At 40.0% G+C, this 18396-nt stretch overlaps 1 protein-coding gene across 1 annotated transcript in view; it reads left to right on the top strand.

Annotated features, from left to right (window-relative positions):
• The first annotated feature begins 793 nt into the window (after window positions 1-793).
• The window catches only part of MPP7 (MAGUK p55 scaffold protein 7), a 287051-nt gene continuing 269448 nt past the window's right edge, over window positions 794-18396 (top strand). The window contains exons 1-2 of the mRNA XM_072651829.1: window positions 794-1042; window positions 13938-14095. The gene's annotated coding sequence lies outside the window, so the exon portion shown is untranslated. The remainder of the gene's footprint in view (window positions 1043-13937; window positions 14096-18396) is intronic.

The following is an 18396-nucleotide window of genomic DNA, read 5'->3' as shown; positions in this document are numbered from 1 at the left end:
AGGTAAGGCCTAAAGGCTCAAGGTTACAATATTTTTAGAATAGAATAGTTCCATATAAGGATATAAAACTGTGTAGCGTATTAGGGTCTCAGTGATTGGACAAAACTTACATAATTCCTCGATGTCTTCATTTCAAAAGGGATTGGTTAGATTTCGTGTCTAGAATGTAATACCATATTCTCACCTAATGAGGATAATGGTCAGTGGGGGGAGGAGGGACTTGCGTTAGGATCTATATACATCACTGCCCTTTTCTTTGTATTCGGCTTTCCTGCTCCTACAGGTAAACCCCGCTTCTCAAGAATCGAATAAATCACTTTTCTGTCATCACTTTGAGAGGCCTCTGAGTAATTGATTTATGTAGGGACCTGAGCCATCCCACACATGTGTGACATCGGATAAGTCACTTAATCTCAGTTTGCTTCTGTTTCTTTAACTGTAAAAAGGAGGTAATAATGGCACCTACCTCTCAGAGTGGCTGTGAGGTTCAAATGAGATAAAATCTGTAAAGTGCTTATCTGGCACATAGTCATAGTGTTACTAGGGCCAGATGGCTATAGAAAAGAGAACTCCCTAGGGTTTTTTTCCCCATAACATGGGTTCTCACCAGATCCTATGAGCAAAAGAGTTACCAAATGAAGTGAAATGAGTGAACGAGGCAGAGGAAGTAGCCAAAACTGAAACGTCTTTTTGAATGCCTCTGATGTCAGAGAACTTCCTGTTTTCTAGGTGGTTAGCTAAGTTGAAACTGTTAAAGAATGTTCACTCAGGCTCCAAGCAACCTCTCATACATTGTTACACTGTTCTCAGAAGCAAACTCCTCGCTATCCTCCCTGTGGAGAGGTTCATCAGAGAGGAATCTGATGGGGTCTTCACCCATGACAGTACCCATGACCGGAGTAAAGGGAAACGCAATTCCATTCTGAGGCAGCCCAGTGATTTTGTCAAATGCTGTACTGACATCTAGGCAGGTACCGCAAACTGGGCTTACAGCCTTCTCTTGATCTACCGGTCTAGTGGCTTTGTCATAAAAGGAAATAAGGTTAGTCTGATATGACCAGTTTCTGATTAATCCCTGCAGGCTCATGGTGATCACCATTTCCCCTTTCTAAATGCTGACAAATCATTCCTTTAATGATATGTTTTAGAAGTCAGGCAAACTCCCTTACCTAGCGTTTAAAGACTACTCCCTTTTTGGAAAATTGGTTCAACGTTTGCTTTCTCCAATCCAAGGGCACTTCTCATTTTCCACCATTGCCACCAGCAGTTCAGCAATTACATGTGCTGGTTCTTTTAGTACCTTAGGAAGTAGTTCAGCCAGAGATGGTGACCTGAATTCATTGACCAATATCTCTCACATCCAACCCCTTTCCATTCATATAGCCTCTGCTCTACTTCAGGGCCTCATCATTTTGCAACTGGACAATTGAAACAGCATTCTAACGGCTGTCTCAGAATGCGTTTTCTCCCCTTTTCATTCTCCATACAGCTGCTAAAATATCTTCCTATAACAGAGATAGAACCATATCACCCTTCCTACTCAGAAATATGCAATGACTCCCTCTTTGCCCTGAGATTAAAATACAAATCCATCAGCCAGGTATGGAAAACTCTCCACAATCTGGCTTCCAACTACTGTACCTTTCCATCTGATTTCATAATATTCGTCTTCATTTACTTTCCATTCCAAACAAACTAGGCTGCCAACTGTCCCCTGGGCCTGATAGTCCATTGCCTGTCTCATTGCCCTTATGTAAGAGATGCTTTCTCTCCTCATCCCTGAATTATAGAATTCCTAGTTTTCTTCAATGTACAGCTTGCTACCTCTTATACTGTGCCCTCAGTTTTTAGGCGCTCTCTCTCTCTCTCTCTCTCTCTCTCTCTCTCTCTCTCTCTCTCTTCTCTCTCTCTCTGTCTCTCTCCTCCCTCTGTCTTTCTCCCTCTCTCTCTCTCCTCCTCTTTTTCGTATATATATATGTATGTATGTGTGTGTGTGTGTGTGTGTGTGTGTGTGTGTGCGCGCGTGTGTGTATGGACTAAATATTTTTCAGGGGGCTGGTCTCTTTTACAGTTTTTACAGCAGTTCAGATAAAATAAGTTTCTGTTCCTAGGTTTATTATTAGACTCTTCATATTTGTTTCTGCACCTTGCATATCGAGTCTATTTCACTAATAAGCTTAAAAAAATTTTTTTTATCCCTGTCCTAAGTGATTTTGATTTTTTTTATCATTGTCTCTTCTGGTGTATTTTTAGAGCTTTATTGGGGTGTTTGTGGGGGATCTTGTATCCTTTAGGAGCTAACATGCCACCATTTTCTCACAATTCCCGTACTAAAAAGTTTTAACAATTACTGTTGTTTAATATCTATCAGCATTTAGGTCACCTCCGTCCTGTATTTTTTTCATTATGTCTCTTAATAGTCTATTTCTCCAAGTGAATTTTTTTTATTACTTTGGATAATTCTGTAAAGCCTCTTTTGGGCAATTTGGTTGGTATAGCAGCAAATTTGCCTTGATGTATAGTAAAATTAGTTTTATTCTATTGTTATAATCCAGACATTCAACATTGCATATTTCCTTTTATTTATTTAATAATTGTTTTCATTGTATGTATAAATCCCATCTTAGTGTTTTGTTGTTATAGTATGAAATACAGTATATATTTTAAGTGGTCAAGGGATAGTAAAAAGAGTTTCTAAAAAAAGAAATACAAATAAAGGCAATGTAAAAAATTTTTTAAAATCATTAACTAAGGAAATATAATTAAAGCGAGAGAAAAGTATTAAATCACCTGTATGAAATTTGAAAAAAAATGGGAAAATATGGGGAAAATGCATTGTTGGAAGGGGCGTAGGAAGGATAGGCAGGGCAAGGAAGAAAAGATTCCCTCCTGGGGCGAGGGTCAGGGTCCAAGTTAAGCTCTACTCAAAGTAAACCTTGAAGCCAGAGCAAGTCAGTGCCAGGGTTTCTTCAGAGGGACAAATCCCACATGCTGAGCCACTGGGAGAATGGAAGTAGGAGAAGTTCAGGCCGGGAGATGCATATTGGAATAGATGGCAATGTGTGGAGAAAAGTGAAGGAGCTGACCATAAGTCTAACTCAGTCTTTCTTCTCAAAGCTTTCTTCTTTTGGCAGCTACTTGTATTCCCTGACTCCCCACCCCCACCTCCACCCCAGTGACCTGCTAGTAAACTCCTACCCAAAATTCACCAAGCCTCAACTGAATTTAGCCAAGGTTTATCAGACCCCAACTAATTCAGCCTCATCAGCAAAGCTTAGACAACGTTGCAGGAAATGGACTAGGGGTTGGTATCCCTTTCTCTCTCCTTTGTCTATGAGTTGAGGGAGGAAGGTGGGATAAGTTTAAGCCTCCTTAGGTGACATAGGCTAGATGGTTCTGTGGATATAGCGCTAGGCGTGGAGTCAGGAAGACCTGATTTAAAATCTGGCCTCAGACACTTACTAGCTGTATGACCCTGGACAAGTCACTTAACCTTTGTTTGCCTTAATCCACTGGAGAAGGAAATGGTCAACCACTCCAGTGTCACAGCCAAGAAAACCCCCTGGAAGGTATAGTTCATGGGGTCACAAAGAGTTGGATACTACTGAACAAGTGACAGAGGGAACGAGAGTGGGAAGTGAATTAACTCTAGGGTCTGTGTAATAGAATGAGCTGAAGATGTATTAGACTGAGGCTTTCCCTGTTATAGCCATGAGAGGCTGCGCTGACCTGAGAAGTGATTCCATGACTGTGATTATGTTATTGTGATTAGGAAGTCAGGGCGGCTGATCAGGGCAGGAAGGCAGCAGCTGTTGCCAGTAGTGAAACAGCATTGACCTCTTCTCTATTCTGAAGTTTGCCCGTAGGTGGTAGATAAAAGGAGGGAGGGCCCAGCCCTTTGGACTCCTGTGTAGGCTGATCTAGCTTAGTAATAGTGGTTAAGCTGTGTATTTCAGAAAGGAAAGAGAACCAGGTAAGACTTCTGTGGGGCAGAAGAGTGCAATTGTGAGGGCTCTGGTTCCCTAGGTGGATCTCCATGGGTCTGTGATTGTGTTCCTCTGTGCATTCTCCTGGAAAGAGTCTGTGCATTGGGCTTGGTGGCTATTTGACTGAGGTCTTAGGAAACACCTGGGGTCCTTCCTCTTCTCCACGCTTGCACTCATATGATTCTCTAGGGGACAGCGACCTCAGGTTTAAGGTATTCTGGGGGTCTGTACACCTAAAATTATAGCTCACAAGCTGCCATTAATGAATATACCTTTCCATAGTCAGTTGGAGAAGGAATTACTTATAGCATAGTAAGATTTATAATAGAACATTTCCCATCCCCCCATCCATAAACTTATGGCATACTCTTCCACAAACATGCACACAATTAGTGGGGAGAATGGGCAAGTACAGAGATTGCATGTGAGGATCTCAACAGTGAAAAACAAGTGGATGGACAACTCATACCTCTGATACTGTATGGTCCTCTTGTGATATCTCTTACCTCCTTCAATGGGTAGATATTTTGACTAGGTTCACTGGACCTGCTTGCAACCAGGAGTGTTGGCCATAATCTCCACCACCTCCAACTTCCAGCTAAACTGAAACTTTTGTCTGGAAAAAAGGAAGAACCCTTACCTTGAACTGGTAGGAAGACTCTCCAATTCTATTTTCTCAGAATCTCAGCTCTGAAGGTCTTCCATCTTCCAAACCAGCAGGATCCCTCTTCCAGATTCCAGCTCTCTTTTCCAAGTTCTTGTCAGAAGGTTGTGGTTCAGGAAGGCATGTCCTTGAACTCTCCTCTTGAGTTGCATGTAGTAAGTACATATTTTACAGCCATATGCTTCTGCTGCCAGATGGCAATGACATCGTAGAGGGCAGGGAAAAGGGGAAGGGAGAAAGGAATCTCTGTTGCTGCATTCTTTAAGAGACACAAGGGTAAGTCCTCAAGAGATGAGAGAGCTGAGTCTCTTCTTGAGTACCTCAACCACAGTGATTTTCCTGTTTTTAAATTTTCAGTCTCACCTGTTCAACTCCAACATCAATGAGTAGCTAAGAAAAGCACCAAGATAATCCATGCCCAGGAGCATGTCCATTGTCTTTGTTAACCCTCAACTTTGTTTTCTGTTGTCATTCATTTCCGTCTTGCCTGACTCTTCATGGCAAAGAAGTGGTTTGCCATTCCTTTCTGTGGCTCACCTTACAAAAAAGGAGACTCAAGCAAACAGGATTAATCCACTTAGGTGACTTGCCCAACTAGTAAGTATCTGAGGCCACATTGGAGCTCAGGAGGATGTCTTCCTGACTTTGGGCCCAGCACTCTATCCACTGAACCAACTTAGTAGCCCATGAACAAATGTGGTATTTGAAATCTAATGCACTTACAAACTTCAAATGGGCCACTAAATGTCCAGCCAATATCCTTTAACTTACTCAAGTGGATGGACCTCAGTTGTTCTGGTCTCTGATGATCCCTCCTCCTCCCAAACCAAGAATCTACCAAGAGACTAGATTGAGATGAGCTTGTGTCACAAGCTCGGTGAAAATTGCAAACTTCTTAACAACTTTGGAACTGTGACCTCTTTTCTCTGGTTTGTCTAGGATATCAGTTGCAGGATCCTGGTAGATCAAACCAAAATGAATGAGAAACAATAAGTTAAGTGTCCTGTATTGATATTTAATTTTCATGTGCACAACTGATCTCTCTAATGAGACTGTAAATTCTTTAAGCGAGTAATTTAAAAAAAATTCTTTAGGATATCAGCTACATAACAGGTGCTTAATAATTACTTGTTTAATGAATAAATGAATGAAAAAATATGTCAGTGAAGAAGTAAACGTATGAAAGAATTTTTCAATATGTGGTATTTAAAAAATATAAGAGAACCATTTTCAACTTCATGTCTACATATACCTTCATGTCTAGATATAATAGGCCATCTAGCTGGTGCAGTGTAAAGAGTACTGGGCCTGGAGTCAGGAAGACCAGTGTGACCCTGGGCAAGTCATGTAACCCTGTTTGCCTCAGTTTCCTCATCTGGAAAATGAGCTAGAGAAGGAAAGAGCAAAGCATTCCAGTTTCTTTGCCAAGAAAACTCCAAATAGGGTCATAAAGAGTTGGACATGACTGAACAACAACAACTGGATACATATTTTCTTGTCCATTCAGGTGCATGCCTTCATCAATACAGATGATTTGGCATAATGTCTCACAAAGAAGATGAGAATGATTCTTCCCAAGAGTCTAGGGAAACGAGTTAAAAGTTAAGATCAGAAAGTATACCTGATTCTCTGAGTCTAGAATTTGTGTAAACCAGAAGAAAAGCTCCGAAGTCCAGGTGGGATATAATAGGTAAGAAATGTATAGAAGAAATCCAAATAGAGATTTAAGGAATCTTTCATTGGGATAATTTTTTTGTGTGCCTCTAAATCAGGCAAAGAAAAAATCAGGATGTCTGTGGCTAAAGGTTTTTATAAATAAAGGATTTTTATAAATATAAAATCTTTCATACTTGTAATGTAAGGAGAGTAATGATACATGTGCCAGCCAAAACACAGTCTTGATCTTACACTTCCTCTCTGAATTTTTGTTTGTAATGAATTTCATTGTTGATTCTTGAACCTAATTTTGCATATTACATAGCTAACAAGGGTACACTTGGCTGGCAGAAAAAACTAATCTTCCTTATTAGGTAGAACAAACTAATTTTCCTTATTAGGTAGAACAAACTAATCTTTTTCAAGAAAAAAAATGTTGAATAAAACTATTTCCTTAATGTTAACGTCTCATGTTCAGAAGTAAATTCCTTTGCAAGACTTGAACTTGAAATATGTTTGTCAACAGGCTATGTATTTTTTTAGTCTACAGTTGCCAAGTTTTATCTGGTATCGTGTTTCTCTGCAGTGAAGCATATGCGAAAACATCTCTCTCCACTTTTCCATTCTCGCTGCATGCCTGAATTGGGTGCTATCAGTCCAAGAATGTTTTTACAGGTCAATCCTCCTATGGTCTTTCAGTTAAAGTATCCTCATTTGACCTGGTAACCAGATAACCTTGTTGTCCTGGCCAATCCAGGAGTGAATTCCTCTGTTCATAGTACCCGAGAAGTAAGATGAAAGTCTATATTAACTATGTCATGCCTTTCTGGCAGTCAGCCAGCAAATCAACAAATGTAGAACATTTCTACCATGTAGAATTAGACTCTGTGCTAGGTGCTGACAGCCTGTCATACCAGTGAATGACACATAATTATGAAAATAAGTACTAGGTCACATGTCTAGGCTCTAAAAGACATGGGTACAAATTAAATGAACTTGATCGTCCTGAAATAAACTCATTCTGCTCTGAATTTTCTTTCTAGTCTCATTTTGTTTGGTTTTGCTCCATAATTCAGCAGTCCGGACCTTTGTACAATCTTGCTCCATATACATTTCCAGGGTTATCATGTTACTCCTGACTTCAACACATTTTACCTTCTAACCAGACTGGACTATCGATTATCAAAGGCAGGCATAGTGGATACAGCACATAGGGGAACTAGCTGTGTGACCAAAAACAGGTAGCCTGAGCCTGTTTCCTCATCTGCAGAATGGAGTGGTTTGGTCCAGGTGGTATCTAACATTCTGGTTTTGCCCTGCCCTTCCATACTTCTAGCATTTACACCAATCATTCCAAATGCCAGGAAAAGATTCCCTCCAGAATGCCAGGGGTTGAAATACCTCCCTTCCTTCAAGTTCCACACCTCTCTCCACTCTGCATTGTTGCTACCTGGTCCATAAAGCCTTCCTTTTTTCTCCAACTAAAAGTGAATTCTACTTCCTTAAATCTATATTTGGATTTCTTCTATACATTTTTTTACCTATTATAACTTGTTGTACAGTTATATACTTATCTGATCCTTTTGGTAGATTATAAACTTCATGAGGGCAGGGACAACATTCATTTTGTATTTGTGTATCCAGCTAATTGTACTTAGTAGGGCATTTAATAAATATTTGTTTAATTTAATTGTATTTTCATTGGAATCTGTAGAAGGGTTTTAGGAAAAGATGACAAGAAATTAGCATATATTTACTATAGCTATATAAGTGGGCCCCCCTCCCATTTTAGTAGTAAAATGGGTTGCATTCCAAGAGTTTTAGATAATATAAAATTCAGTTTTTGGGAATTCGTAATATATTTTGTAATAGAAACAATCATGGAAATTGTTTGTTGTGGGTTTTGGTTTGTTTTTTTTTTTGGTGAGAGGCAATTGGGGTTAAATAACTTGCTCAGGGTCACACAGCTAGAAAGTGTCAAGTGTCTGAAGCCAGATTTGAATTCAGGTCCTCCTGATTTCACTCCTCAGGGCCAGTGCTCTATCCACTATACCACCTACCTGCCCCAATCATGCACATTGCGGTTATAATCCCTGGTACCTTACAGAAATTATCTAACTCGTGTATACCTGTCCTAGTTAGTATTATCGTTTTCCACTATTATTGCATAAAACAGGTCCAGAGTTTCAGCTTGGGATATCAAGTACATTTCTCACCTGCCTGCCCTCAAGGCCAATCTGTCTTAATTAAAACTTCTGCATGTCAGAGTATGTTTACATTTATTTTTCCAGTGTACATCATGCAGATTAAAAGTATGCTTTTTCATTAAAGTAATAGACTTGAGAAAGATTCAGGATTTGAAAAATGGAAATGAAAGCCAAAAGTTTTACATCTTTATATGGATTTTGTTCCTTGTGAAAGTGGTGGTATTTTGAAATATTTCTGAGAGAATTGGTATTATTAATAAGGTAACTCTTGTGGTAGAGGGTCGCTCTTGACACAAAGGACCTAGGTCATACTGGGGACTTTTCATTGCCTGGTTCACCAGCCCCTAATCAGGTAGTACCTGAAAGTACATGGCCAACAGTGCCCATCAGCTCCCTTTTGAAGCACCAAAGTTAGCAAAGCAACAAATACAGAACGCATTTTATTCACACAGAAAAGAATACAGCAAGGACTCAAGCCTGAGTCCAAATAAAGTCAAGCAAACCCTTTCCCCCTTCGTGGAAGGATTCCTTTTCTCTCGAAGAAATCGAGGACAAGAGTAACATACCTGTCAGCCATGGATTTCCCACCAGGGTTCTTTCTGCCTCTTTCTCACTGTTGTTCAGATCTCCTTCAATAGATGTAATTGTTCTTTCTCTTAGGAGATGATGCAAATTTCTCAGCTGCTGGACCCAGGAGAGATTTGAAGGTATTATAGCTTTTTCACCCCCAGGACCCAGTATGGCTCCAGGTTATTGAGTCTCTACTACCGAGATTTTCAAGCAGTTATTCCTTCTCTAAAGGAGATGGCACACACTTCCCAGTACTTGAACGAGGAAAAGGGATTATGGTGTTATAGCTTGTTGTACTAAGGGTCCAAACGGCTATTTAATGTATCTACAACCCTACCCTACAAAGGTCCCTGTATGCACTTTAAGAACTGCCTTCTTCTTACCCTACTCCAATGAGTCTCCATTTTCTACCTTTGAATGAATTAGGGTAAAATTTCTCATGTGCTTCCCTGTCTTCCGGCCCCTACATAGGGAGCTTCCTACTTGCTCATAGCACCCTTGAAATTCAGAGATGCTCTTCTCCATACTCTACTTGTCTTTTCTTTTTGGGTTCTTCCTCTGAAGCAGCTGAATCACACCATACGAATTACATGGGAGTTTCTCTGAGTCTTGAGAAAATACTGGGAGCAAAAGGAGAGGGAGAGACAAAGCTAACGGCTGCTTCCAGCCCAGGGTTCTGGGACATCCACACAAGTAAGGGAAACAGAAGGGGAAGAAATAAGCCCTCAATAAATAAATGAAGGATTCCAGACAGCCAGAATTTTCTGGGTAATAATGTATCACAAGGAAAGAATCCTCTTCTCGCTACTGCTCACGCTGACATGTTAAGCTGACCTTAAGCACCAAGACCAGCAGGAACTAGAATTGTCTTGGGATGAGTAAATCTCTGCCTCTTGTTTAGAAAAACTGAAATATTTAAACTTCCCCTCTGGCAGCTTCTCATGGGGCTGGAGCTGCCTGGGAGGCTTGTAGGAGGAAGACCTCTACCTTTAAATTGCTGGGCATTACTCATCGAGATGGAATTTCTGAAGTCTTCCTCCTTCTTGTGGTATTAGACTCACTTAAGTATGCTAGGCTCTTCAAGAAGCCACACTTGTGCTAGTTCCCGACATGCATTTGAACAGCCCTGAATCTGAATCTACCTTAGGGTCATCAGCGTCAAGACTATTGTTCTATGTTTTGTTCTATAATACTTTCTCACTTCATTTTAAATCTGGCTGGCTGGCTTGTGTTGCTGTCCTTACTTAAACCCTTGTCTATTTTCAATTAATAAATGGATCTGGCTGTTGAATAATGGAATACATTTTGCATTCCATGAATATTTTCTATCACCAAAAACTGTCAGTCTTTGTTTCTGCAAGTTGCCTGGTAACCATCTTCCTATTCTTATGTTGGGTTATTTTTAAGGGTGAGTGAAGGGATAACATGGACTGCAGGGTTCAAGATGGGCTTTCTTTCCTCTCCTTCTTTCTCTCTGTCTTTCCTCCCCCCTTCTCTTTCCTCTTTCTCTCTCTTCTCTCTCTCTTTTTCTCTGGCTTTCCAGAAAGTGTGTTGTCAATGGTGCAATAGAATGGAAAAAAGCACTAGACCAGAGGACAGAAGACCTGGATTCTTGCCTCAGACTCTAATAAAAATGCTGGACAAGTCATGTATCCTCCCTGAACCTCAAGCTTTTCATCTATAAAGTGAAGATGTAAACTCTCTCTCTGCCTGCCTACATGCCTCAAAGGATCAAAGGATCATAAATGTATCACAGGAAGGTACTTTAGAGGCCAGCAAATCCAGTCTCCTCATTTTACACATAAGGAAATTGAGGATCTAAGAGATTAAGTGACTTGCCTGAGGTCACACAGTTGATAATGGGGTTCCTATGAAGACCAAATGAAATTTAAAAGCATTTATAATTCTATAAAGTTGGATATAAATGGAAGGTATTATTATTTGTCAGAACCTGTAATTTTATCTGTTTAGAAACTTCTGCCACCAGGCAGATCATCTGCAATTCATCTGTAATTTATCAGTTTAGAGAATCTTACCTGTCATACTGAAAGATGAAGTAAATTATTGAAGGTCACACAGCAATTCATATCAGTAGGTGAACTTGAACTCAGATTGACTGGCCCCAAGGCCAATCTTCTAGTCACTGTGCATTGTTGACTCAAGCTATGATTATTATTATCATTTATCTAAAAATGAATAGGAGTACATAAATCTCATGCTTCTGTTCTATCTGTTCTAAAAACTCCTTCTTCTAATATAGTATAGCTGTTCCCTAACTTCTTTGAAAAAGTTTCTATCATTTTTTAAACGTCATTTTTCTTTATCCTATCTCCCATCTCTAACTGAAAAAACAGGAAGAAGGAAGGAAGGATGCAAGGGGGAAAAAGAAATTACAAAAGAAAGAAGGACCAGGGAAAGACTTTAGCTTAAAAAGGCAAAGGTCTTCCACTGCATCCAGGGGCATCTCCAGTCATCCTGATCTATATCTTGTCACTAGGTCCAGATAGTTCAGGAGGAGAAAGTGAGGCTGGTGACCTTGCACAGCCCTCCCTCACTTAAATGCAATTCACTTGCAAGTCATGGCATCACCTTACTGATGACATAGTCCTCCTCAAGAAAGAAGGACAAACAACAGACAAATGAAAGAACGGCACATCAGTGTTCCATTGGCAGTGAGGTGGTGCCATAGTGCATAGAGCACCTAGGCTGGAGTCAGGATGACTCATCTTCCTAATTTCAAATCTGGTCTCAGACACTTACTAGCCTTGTGACTCTGGGCAAGTCACTTAACCCTGCTTACCTTAGTTTCCTCACCTGTAAAATAAACTGGAGAAGGAAATGGCAAATCACTCTGCCAAGAAATCCCAAATGAAGTTACAAAGAGTTGGACATGACTGAAGCCACTGAACAATAACTTTCCCTTATATTCATAAGCCATAGTTTATTCAACCATTCCCCAACTGATGGATACCCACTTTGTTTCCAGTTTTTGTCACTATATTTTTGTGTACATAGGATCTTTTACTCTTTCTTTGATTTCTTTGGGTATAGGCATGCCTAGTTTAGTGACTTTTTGCGCATAATTCCAATTTTCTTTCCAGAATAGTTGGACCAATTAACACAGCCTCAACAGTGTATTAATATGACTGCTTTCTCGCAGACAATTGTTGTTTTCTTTTTTTGTCATTTTTGTTATCACACTGATGATGGGTATGAGCTAGAACTTTAAAATTGTTTTAATCTGAATTTCTCTAATTATTAGTGTTTTGAAGCATTTTTTTCATAGGGCTATAAGAAGCCTGGGTTTCTTCCCTTGAAAACTGCCTATTCATATCCTTAGACCATTTATTATTTGGGGTAAACAGCTTATATTTATCTATTTGGATCTAAAAGATCATATCATGAACAAATTGGAGAAATAAGTAAAAAAAAACCAAACATCTTTTGTATCTATGAATAGGGGACCAAATAAGGGATAAAGAAGATCATAGGAAATAAAGTGGATGACTTTTACATAAAATGTTTTTGCACAAACAAATCCAACATGGTTAAGATTAGAAGGGAAAGTTAATTGGGAGAAATATCTTTGCACCAAGTTTTTCTGATAAATGTCTCATTTCTAAGATATATATGGAATGGATTAAAATGTTCTTCCTTATAAATTCTCCAGTTCTGTTGGAGAAATAAAATGCTTACTGTTTGTTTCATAGACCTGTGAAGGAGAAATGACTAGTTTCCAGAGACTATCTATTGAGAGCTCCCCTTTCTCCCTCCTCACCTCATATCTCTCAGATGCCTTCCCCTACAATCTCCTACTTCACTGGCCCTTCTCTTTGCCAAAACCCAAACCTTTTGATGTTCATCCTCCATCCTGTTCCTTCCCCTCTTGTCCAGTAGATTGCCCTCACTATTCTTCTTACGTTCTCACTTATGTTCAGTCCCTATCTTCAAGGTCCCTGTTGTCTACAAACACACACCATCTTGTTACCCTTAAAAGATGCTCACTCGATCCTACCGTCTCTGCTATCCATAAGTGTATCCAGGCTAGATTTCTACACTTCATGGCTCAACTTCTTGAGAAAGCTGTCTACACTGAATGCCTCCACTTTCATCCAGCCCCCTTCCAAACCCTCAGTCATGTGGATTCTGACATTATTTAACTAAACTGCTCTCTCAAATTATCAATGATCTTTTACTTGCCTAATCTAATGGACTTTCCTTTATGCATTATTTATACTACCGTGCTGATCTCCTTCCCCCTGGCACTCTCTTGTCTTGTTTTTTTATCCTCCCCTGTTGGTCTGACTTAAGAAAGGAACAAGGTATCCCACCCAGGCTGAGCTGATAACTACAGATCTCATCACTGTTTTGCTAACTCAGCCTCCCATACCCAGCCACACTGCTCAGCCTTCTCTCGCCTCTGATCGGAGCACTAGAGGCTAGAGCCCCCAACTCCACCCAAAGCCCTGCTTTATAGAGGGCAGAACCTGACTTGTAGCTCACTCCTCTTTCTACCGACAACTCTGCTGAGTTCAGTTTCATGGAGCAAGATAACCCTGGGCTCCCCATGATGCCCCCTGCTTTCTAGATTGTTTTTATCGTTGTTTTCCCCAGTTAGATTGTAAGTTTCTTGAGAGCGGGGGAGGGGTGGGACAGTCTTTTTTATCTGTATCCCTGGTGCCTAGCAGAGTGCCTGGCACACAACAGGCACTTAAAAATGTTTAATTGAATGCTTATTGAAAATGTCAATAATGTAGATTAAGTTTAAATTCAATTTTATTAAATTATATTTAAATTTTTATTTTTAAATTTAACTTAAATTTAAAAGTGTCTCCTGTTCCATTTTTTTTTCAGAGAACTGGTTACTAAATATTGACAAACATATCCCTGCCTCTGAGTTGAAATCAGTCAAAGGGCCTCACTTGAGGACCTAGAGGGCCTTGAGGTTGCAGGCTCCCCATCCCTGGTAAGGCCAAATTTCAACTCTGGAAGATGAGTCTTTCTGACTTCAGGTACAGTACTCTCTGTCCACTACGACCTTGCTGCCCCAATAAGTGTAAGATTACCTTTCATATAATCTGTATAGCTCTTATCTATGCCTAAGTATCTCCATGCCCTCTCCCTCCTGGAGGACAAGAACTCTTCTGATATTTTTCTGTATCGCCAATGCTTAGCACAGTGTCCCATACAGAGGTAGTGTTTAATAAATGTCTGTTGACGGACTGAACATTTGTGAAGCACTTTATAAACGCTATCTCAAATGCATTTGAATTTTGAGGCAAATGCTAAAAGCGTGATGATAATCATCATCTTCCAGATGACAAGACTAAGACTCAGAAGAGTTGAGTTCTCTGTGTCAATTAGCTAGTAAACCGCAAAGGCAATTTAGCAGAATTGGAATCAGGGTCTTCCTGACTCCTAGTCTTGTCCTCTAGCCATAGGGGAACGTTGACTCTCAGACTTGTATAAGTTTTACGGAATCAGTTGTTTTTTTTACTTTGTAATTAAACTCCTTCATTTTCTTCCCCTGTGCTGAATTCAGATTGAAAATTAATTCTGTAACCTCACCTTCCTACATAAGAGCTGACAGTTTGGTTGGGAAAATAAACTACAAAGTTTTTAAAAACTACTTAAACAATCCAGGTGAAGAATATTTTCAAATTTATACCTTCTAAAAGTGGATCTGATAGTCACCAAGGTCAACATGGGTCAATGTTAAGTCTCTGAGATCTACTTTAATTCTGTTTAAACTAAAGGACTTACCAAAACTCTTTTCCTCAGTCCCACAGAAGAGCAAACCCGAGAGCCTTTCTTGCTCAAACACGATCTATTTACAGTCTGGACAATGTGAATGTCCAGAGTGCAGAGAAAATACAAAGACAATACCCAAGATTTTACCTGGCAGTCTAGAACACATGTTAGTTGTGTAGCTACTAGCATCTTTACTGTATGCCTTCAATCTGTTTCTTTCATACTGCTTTTACCAGAAAGTTGTGAGATATTTTGTAGTAACAAACAGTAATATACAGAAGTGCATAGCAAAACAGGTAAAGACACACTCACCCACAAACACACAGAGGCATAGAGGTATAAACAATCCAACACACCCGCACTTAGAGCATCAAACACATGGATGCATCCACCCCAGGTGCACATATCTCAAACTTAATGGGTTCCTTTTAATTTCTATATAATTATCCTTTCCAGAGCAGCCATTGGTAATAATACTAATAATAACTAAAACTTATCTTGTGTTTACTATGTGTCATGCTGTGCTAAGTACTTCACAATTATCGTCTCACAACAACCCTGGGGACTAGGTACTATTATTAGCCCCTTTTTACAGATGAGGAAACTGAGACAGAGAGAGGTTAAGTGACTTATGCAGGTTCACACAGTTAATAAACTAATTTAACTTACTCTTACAGTTAGTAAGTATCTGAGGTTAGATTTGAACTCAGCTTTAACTCCAGTCCCAGGATTTGTCCACAATACCTAGTTGCTGTCTTTCCTTTTTCCAAAGAAGTCAACTTTCTTCCTCACCTACAGAGATGTAATGTTAAGAGAATTTGAAGATCTTTCCTGCCCCTTAATAGACCCATGTCACCTGCTTTGAGCTTTGGTTCAGGCCACAGCATGAGTCACATGAAGCCCATGGTGGGAGGAGCTTGCCAAACAGGTGCAGCAGCAAGAGAGAATGAGGTGGTGCTGAGAGAGAGAGAGAGCAAGCAGGTAGAGCAGAGCAGATCAGCTAGGGTGAGTGAGAGACGGGCATTTTGTCTAAGGGAACTTGTTTGTGAGGAGGTCAGATAGAGGGAAGGCCTGGGGATGGTGGTCTTCCCTCTATTGGTAATATGTACAAACTTCATTGTTACTAGGGTGGAATTGGCTTTCTGGTATCTGAATAAAAACCTTGGTTCTGTCTTTGAGGAAGAGAGTTTATATTTTGTGAATTTACCCTGGAAATTTACACCCACATATCCATAGCGGCTATTGTGGGTAGTGAATTGGCAGGTGCTACAAGAGATAAAACTAACCTAGTATTCCTAGTTGAGGAGAAAAATAAAATAAGTAAACAAACAAAAGTCATCCGCTAATAATTCTGATAATGGAACAGGAGATCAAGCTGTGAAGGTCTTCTTCCCTTTGTGAAAATAATGTCTTATTGTTCCAGCTATTTGACAGTATTGTAGAACTATAAATAGATTTAGGAAGACCTTTCTAATGACAGGGCAGTGAGTGGAAGGATGGAGAAGATGTTATCATAGGGAATGGAAGGGGAGGGATGGGAATAAGTGGAGCTAACATTCTGAGGCATGAGAATGGGAAAGAAACCTGATGACTCATTAAACTCAGGCCCTGTTGTTTGTCTTTTCTGTTTTGTAAAAGAGCTGAGAGCTGAGAGGTAATCCTCAGAGAAGAAGCACAACCTAGTGGGAGGTCAAAGTAGCAATGGAGCTTTGAAAGAGGTAAAGGGAAGGGGAATCTGTCTGTGGTCTTTGGGAAGAATTAATGTAGGGAGGCTGCCGGGAGAGAAGCTATCTGCCCTGGGGCCAGTTGACCGATAATGAAATCAGATCCAGGTGATAACTTAGAAAGGAAAGCAGAGTGTCCCCAAAGCGAAGAACCATTCTTAACAACTTACTAGTGTATATGTTTTGGTTGTATTTAGTAGGGTAGGAAGTAATAGGTCAAGGGAGACAGTAAGATTTCCAGGGGCCCGGGGCCTCTAAGACAAGTGCTGTAGAGGCCCACAGAGTGTGGGCCTGAAGTGAAGAGGGCAGGGGAATAATCATCTTTAAGACTGGAAAAGGAAGTGCAGTATGCATTTATGAATCACTTACTATAAGAAAGTGCTAGGTGGCAAAGGGGATAGAGCACTGGGGCTGGAGTCAGGGTCAAATCTGGCCTTAGGCACTTACCAGCTGTGTGACCCTGAGCAAGTCACTTCACCTTGTTTGCCTTAGTTTCCTCATCTGTAAAATGAGCTAGAAAAGGAAATGTCGAACCACTCCAGTATCCTTACCAAGAAAACTCCAAAGGGGGTCATGAAGAGCTGGACATGACTGAATGGGAACAGTGGTAACAAGGACAAAAACAAAAAAGTCAGTGGCCTCAAAGAGGTTCTAGTCTATGAAATATACATATACACACATATACATATATACATACATGCATATATGCACACATGTATTTATACCTACATATTATACATTTATGCATATGTTTCCATGTAGAAGGAAAATAAATGGATCAAATGAGGGAATATACATAAATTACGTTATTGTTGTTGTTATCATATCAGGCATAGGGGACAGCCAGAGGAAAGGCACAGAGATGAACTATGGGGTATGGTCCAGGACCCGTGGAGACTTCTTGGGGTTCATACCTGGAACAAAGGCTGGAAGCTTATTCTGGGAGAGGCTGAATATCCCTTTAGACCTGGAATCAGATTATGGAAGGGACTATAGGAGGGAAGCAGGAAGGGAAGAGTTATTTATATAATGCCTACTATGTGCCGCATTGTGTTAAGCACTTTTACAATTATGATTGTCAGTCCTCCCAGCAACCCTGCAAGGTAGATGCTGTTATTATCTCTTTTACAGCTGAGGAAATTGAGGCAAACAGAGATTAAGTGACTTGCCTAGGGTCTCACAGTCATAATAAATGTCTGAGCGACTGTTGGCCACCTCATGAGCTATGCATTCCAAGTCAACCTATAGTTAGACTTTAATTATGTTAGGAGGAGAAATCTGAAATCCATAAACCTGCTTTTTGTTTATTTTGTTTTCCCCATACTTTCCTAGAAGTAAAACTTCCTTTCGAAGATTCCCAACCTTGTTTTAGAAAGGAAAAAATTTCTCAAATTTCCATCAAGAAAAATGAGAGATCAGTGTGACTTCTGGTAGCCAGGTCCCTTGGCAGACATTTTCTTTGCTTTGAATCCAGGAAAATCTGACAGATAAAGAGAAGGGAACTCAATTCATTTCAACAATGATTTATTAAATATCCACTGCTACCATCATGTACAAAATACTTGACAATTACTGTTTATACAAGGAAAAAAAGGAAAAAGTGTTTGCCCTCAGGGAGTTTATTTATCTGGGGGATACAACATGAACATAGGAAAGGAAAGGAAATGCTAGATATTTGGGGGAGAGAGAGAGAGAGAGAGAGAGAGAGAGAGAGAGAGAGAGAGAGAGAGAGAGAGAGAGAGAGAGAGAGAGAAACGAGGGAAACACTAGTAGCTAGAAAGATCAGGAAAGATTTTCTGTAAGAGGTGGGTATCTGAGCTGAACCATGAAGAAAGCTA

The sequence above is a fragment of the Notamacropus eugenii genome, chromosome 3 (assembly GCF_028372415.1).
Source record: "Notamacropus eugenii isolate mMacEug1 chromosome 3, mMacEug1.pri_v2, whole genome shotgun sequence".
NCBI classification, from domain to species: Eukaryota; Metazoa; Chordata; class Mammalia; order Diprotodontia; family Macropodidae; genus Notamacropus; species Notamacropus eugenii.
The sequence above is the reverse complement of the archived record's forward strand: the minus strand, read 5'-3'. Positions and strand labels throughout refer to the sequence as shown.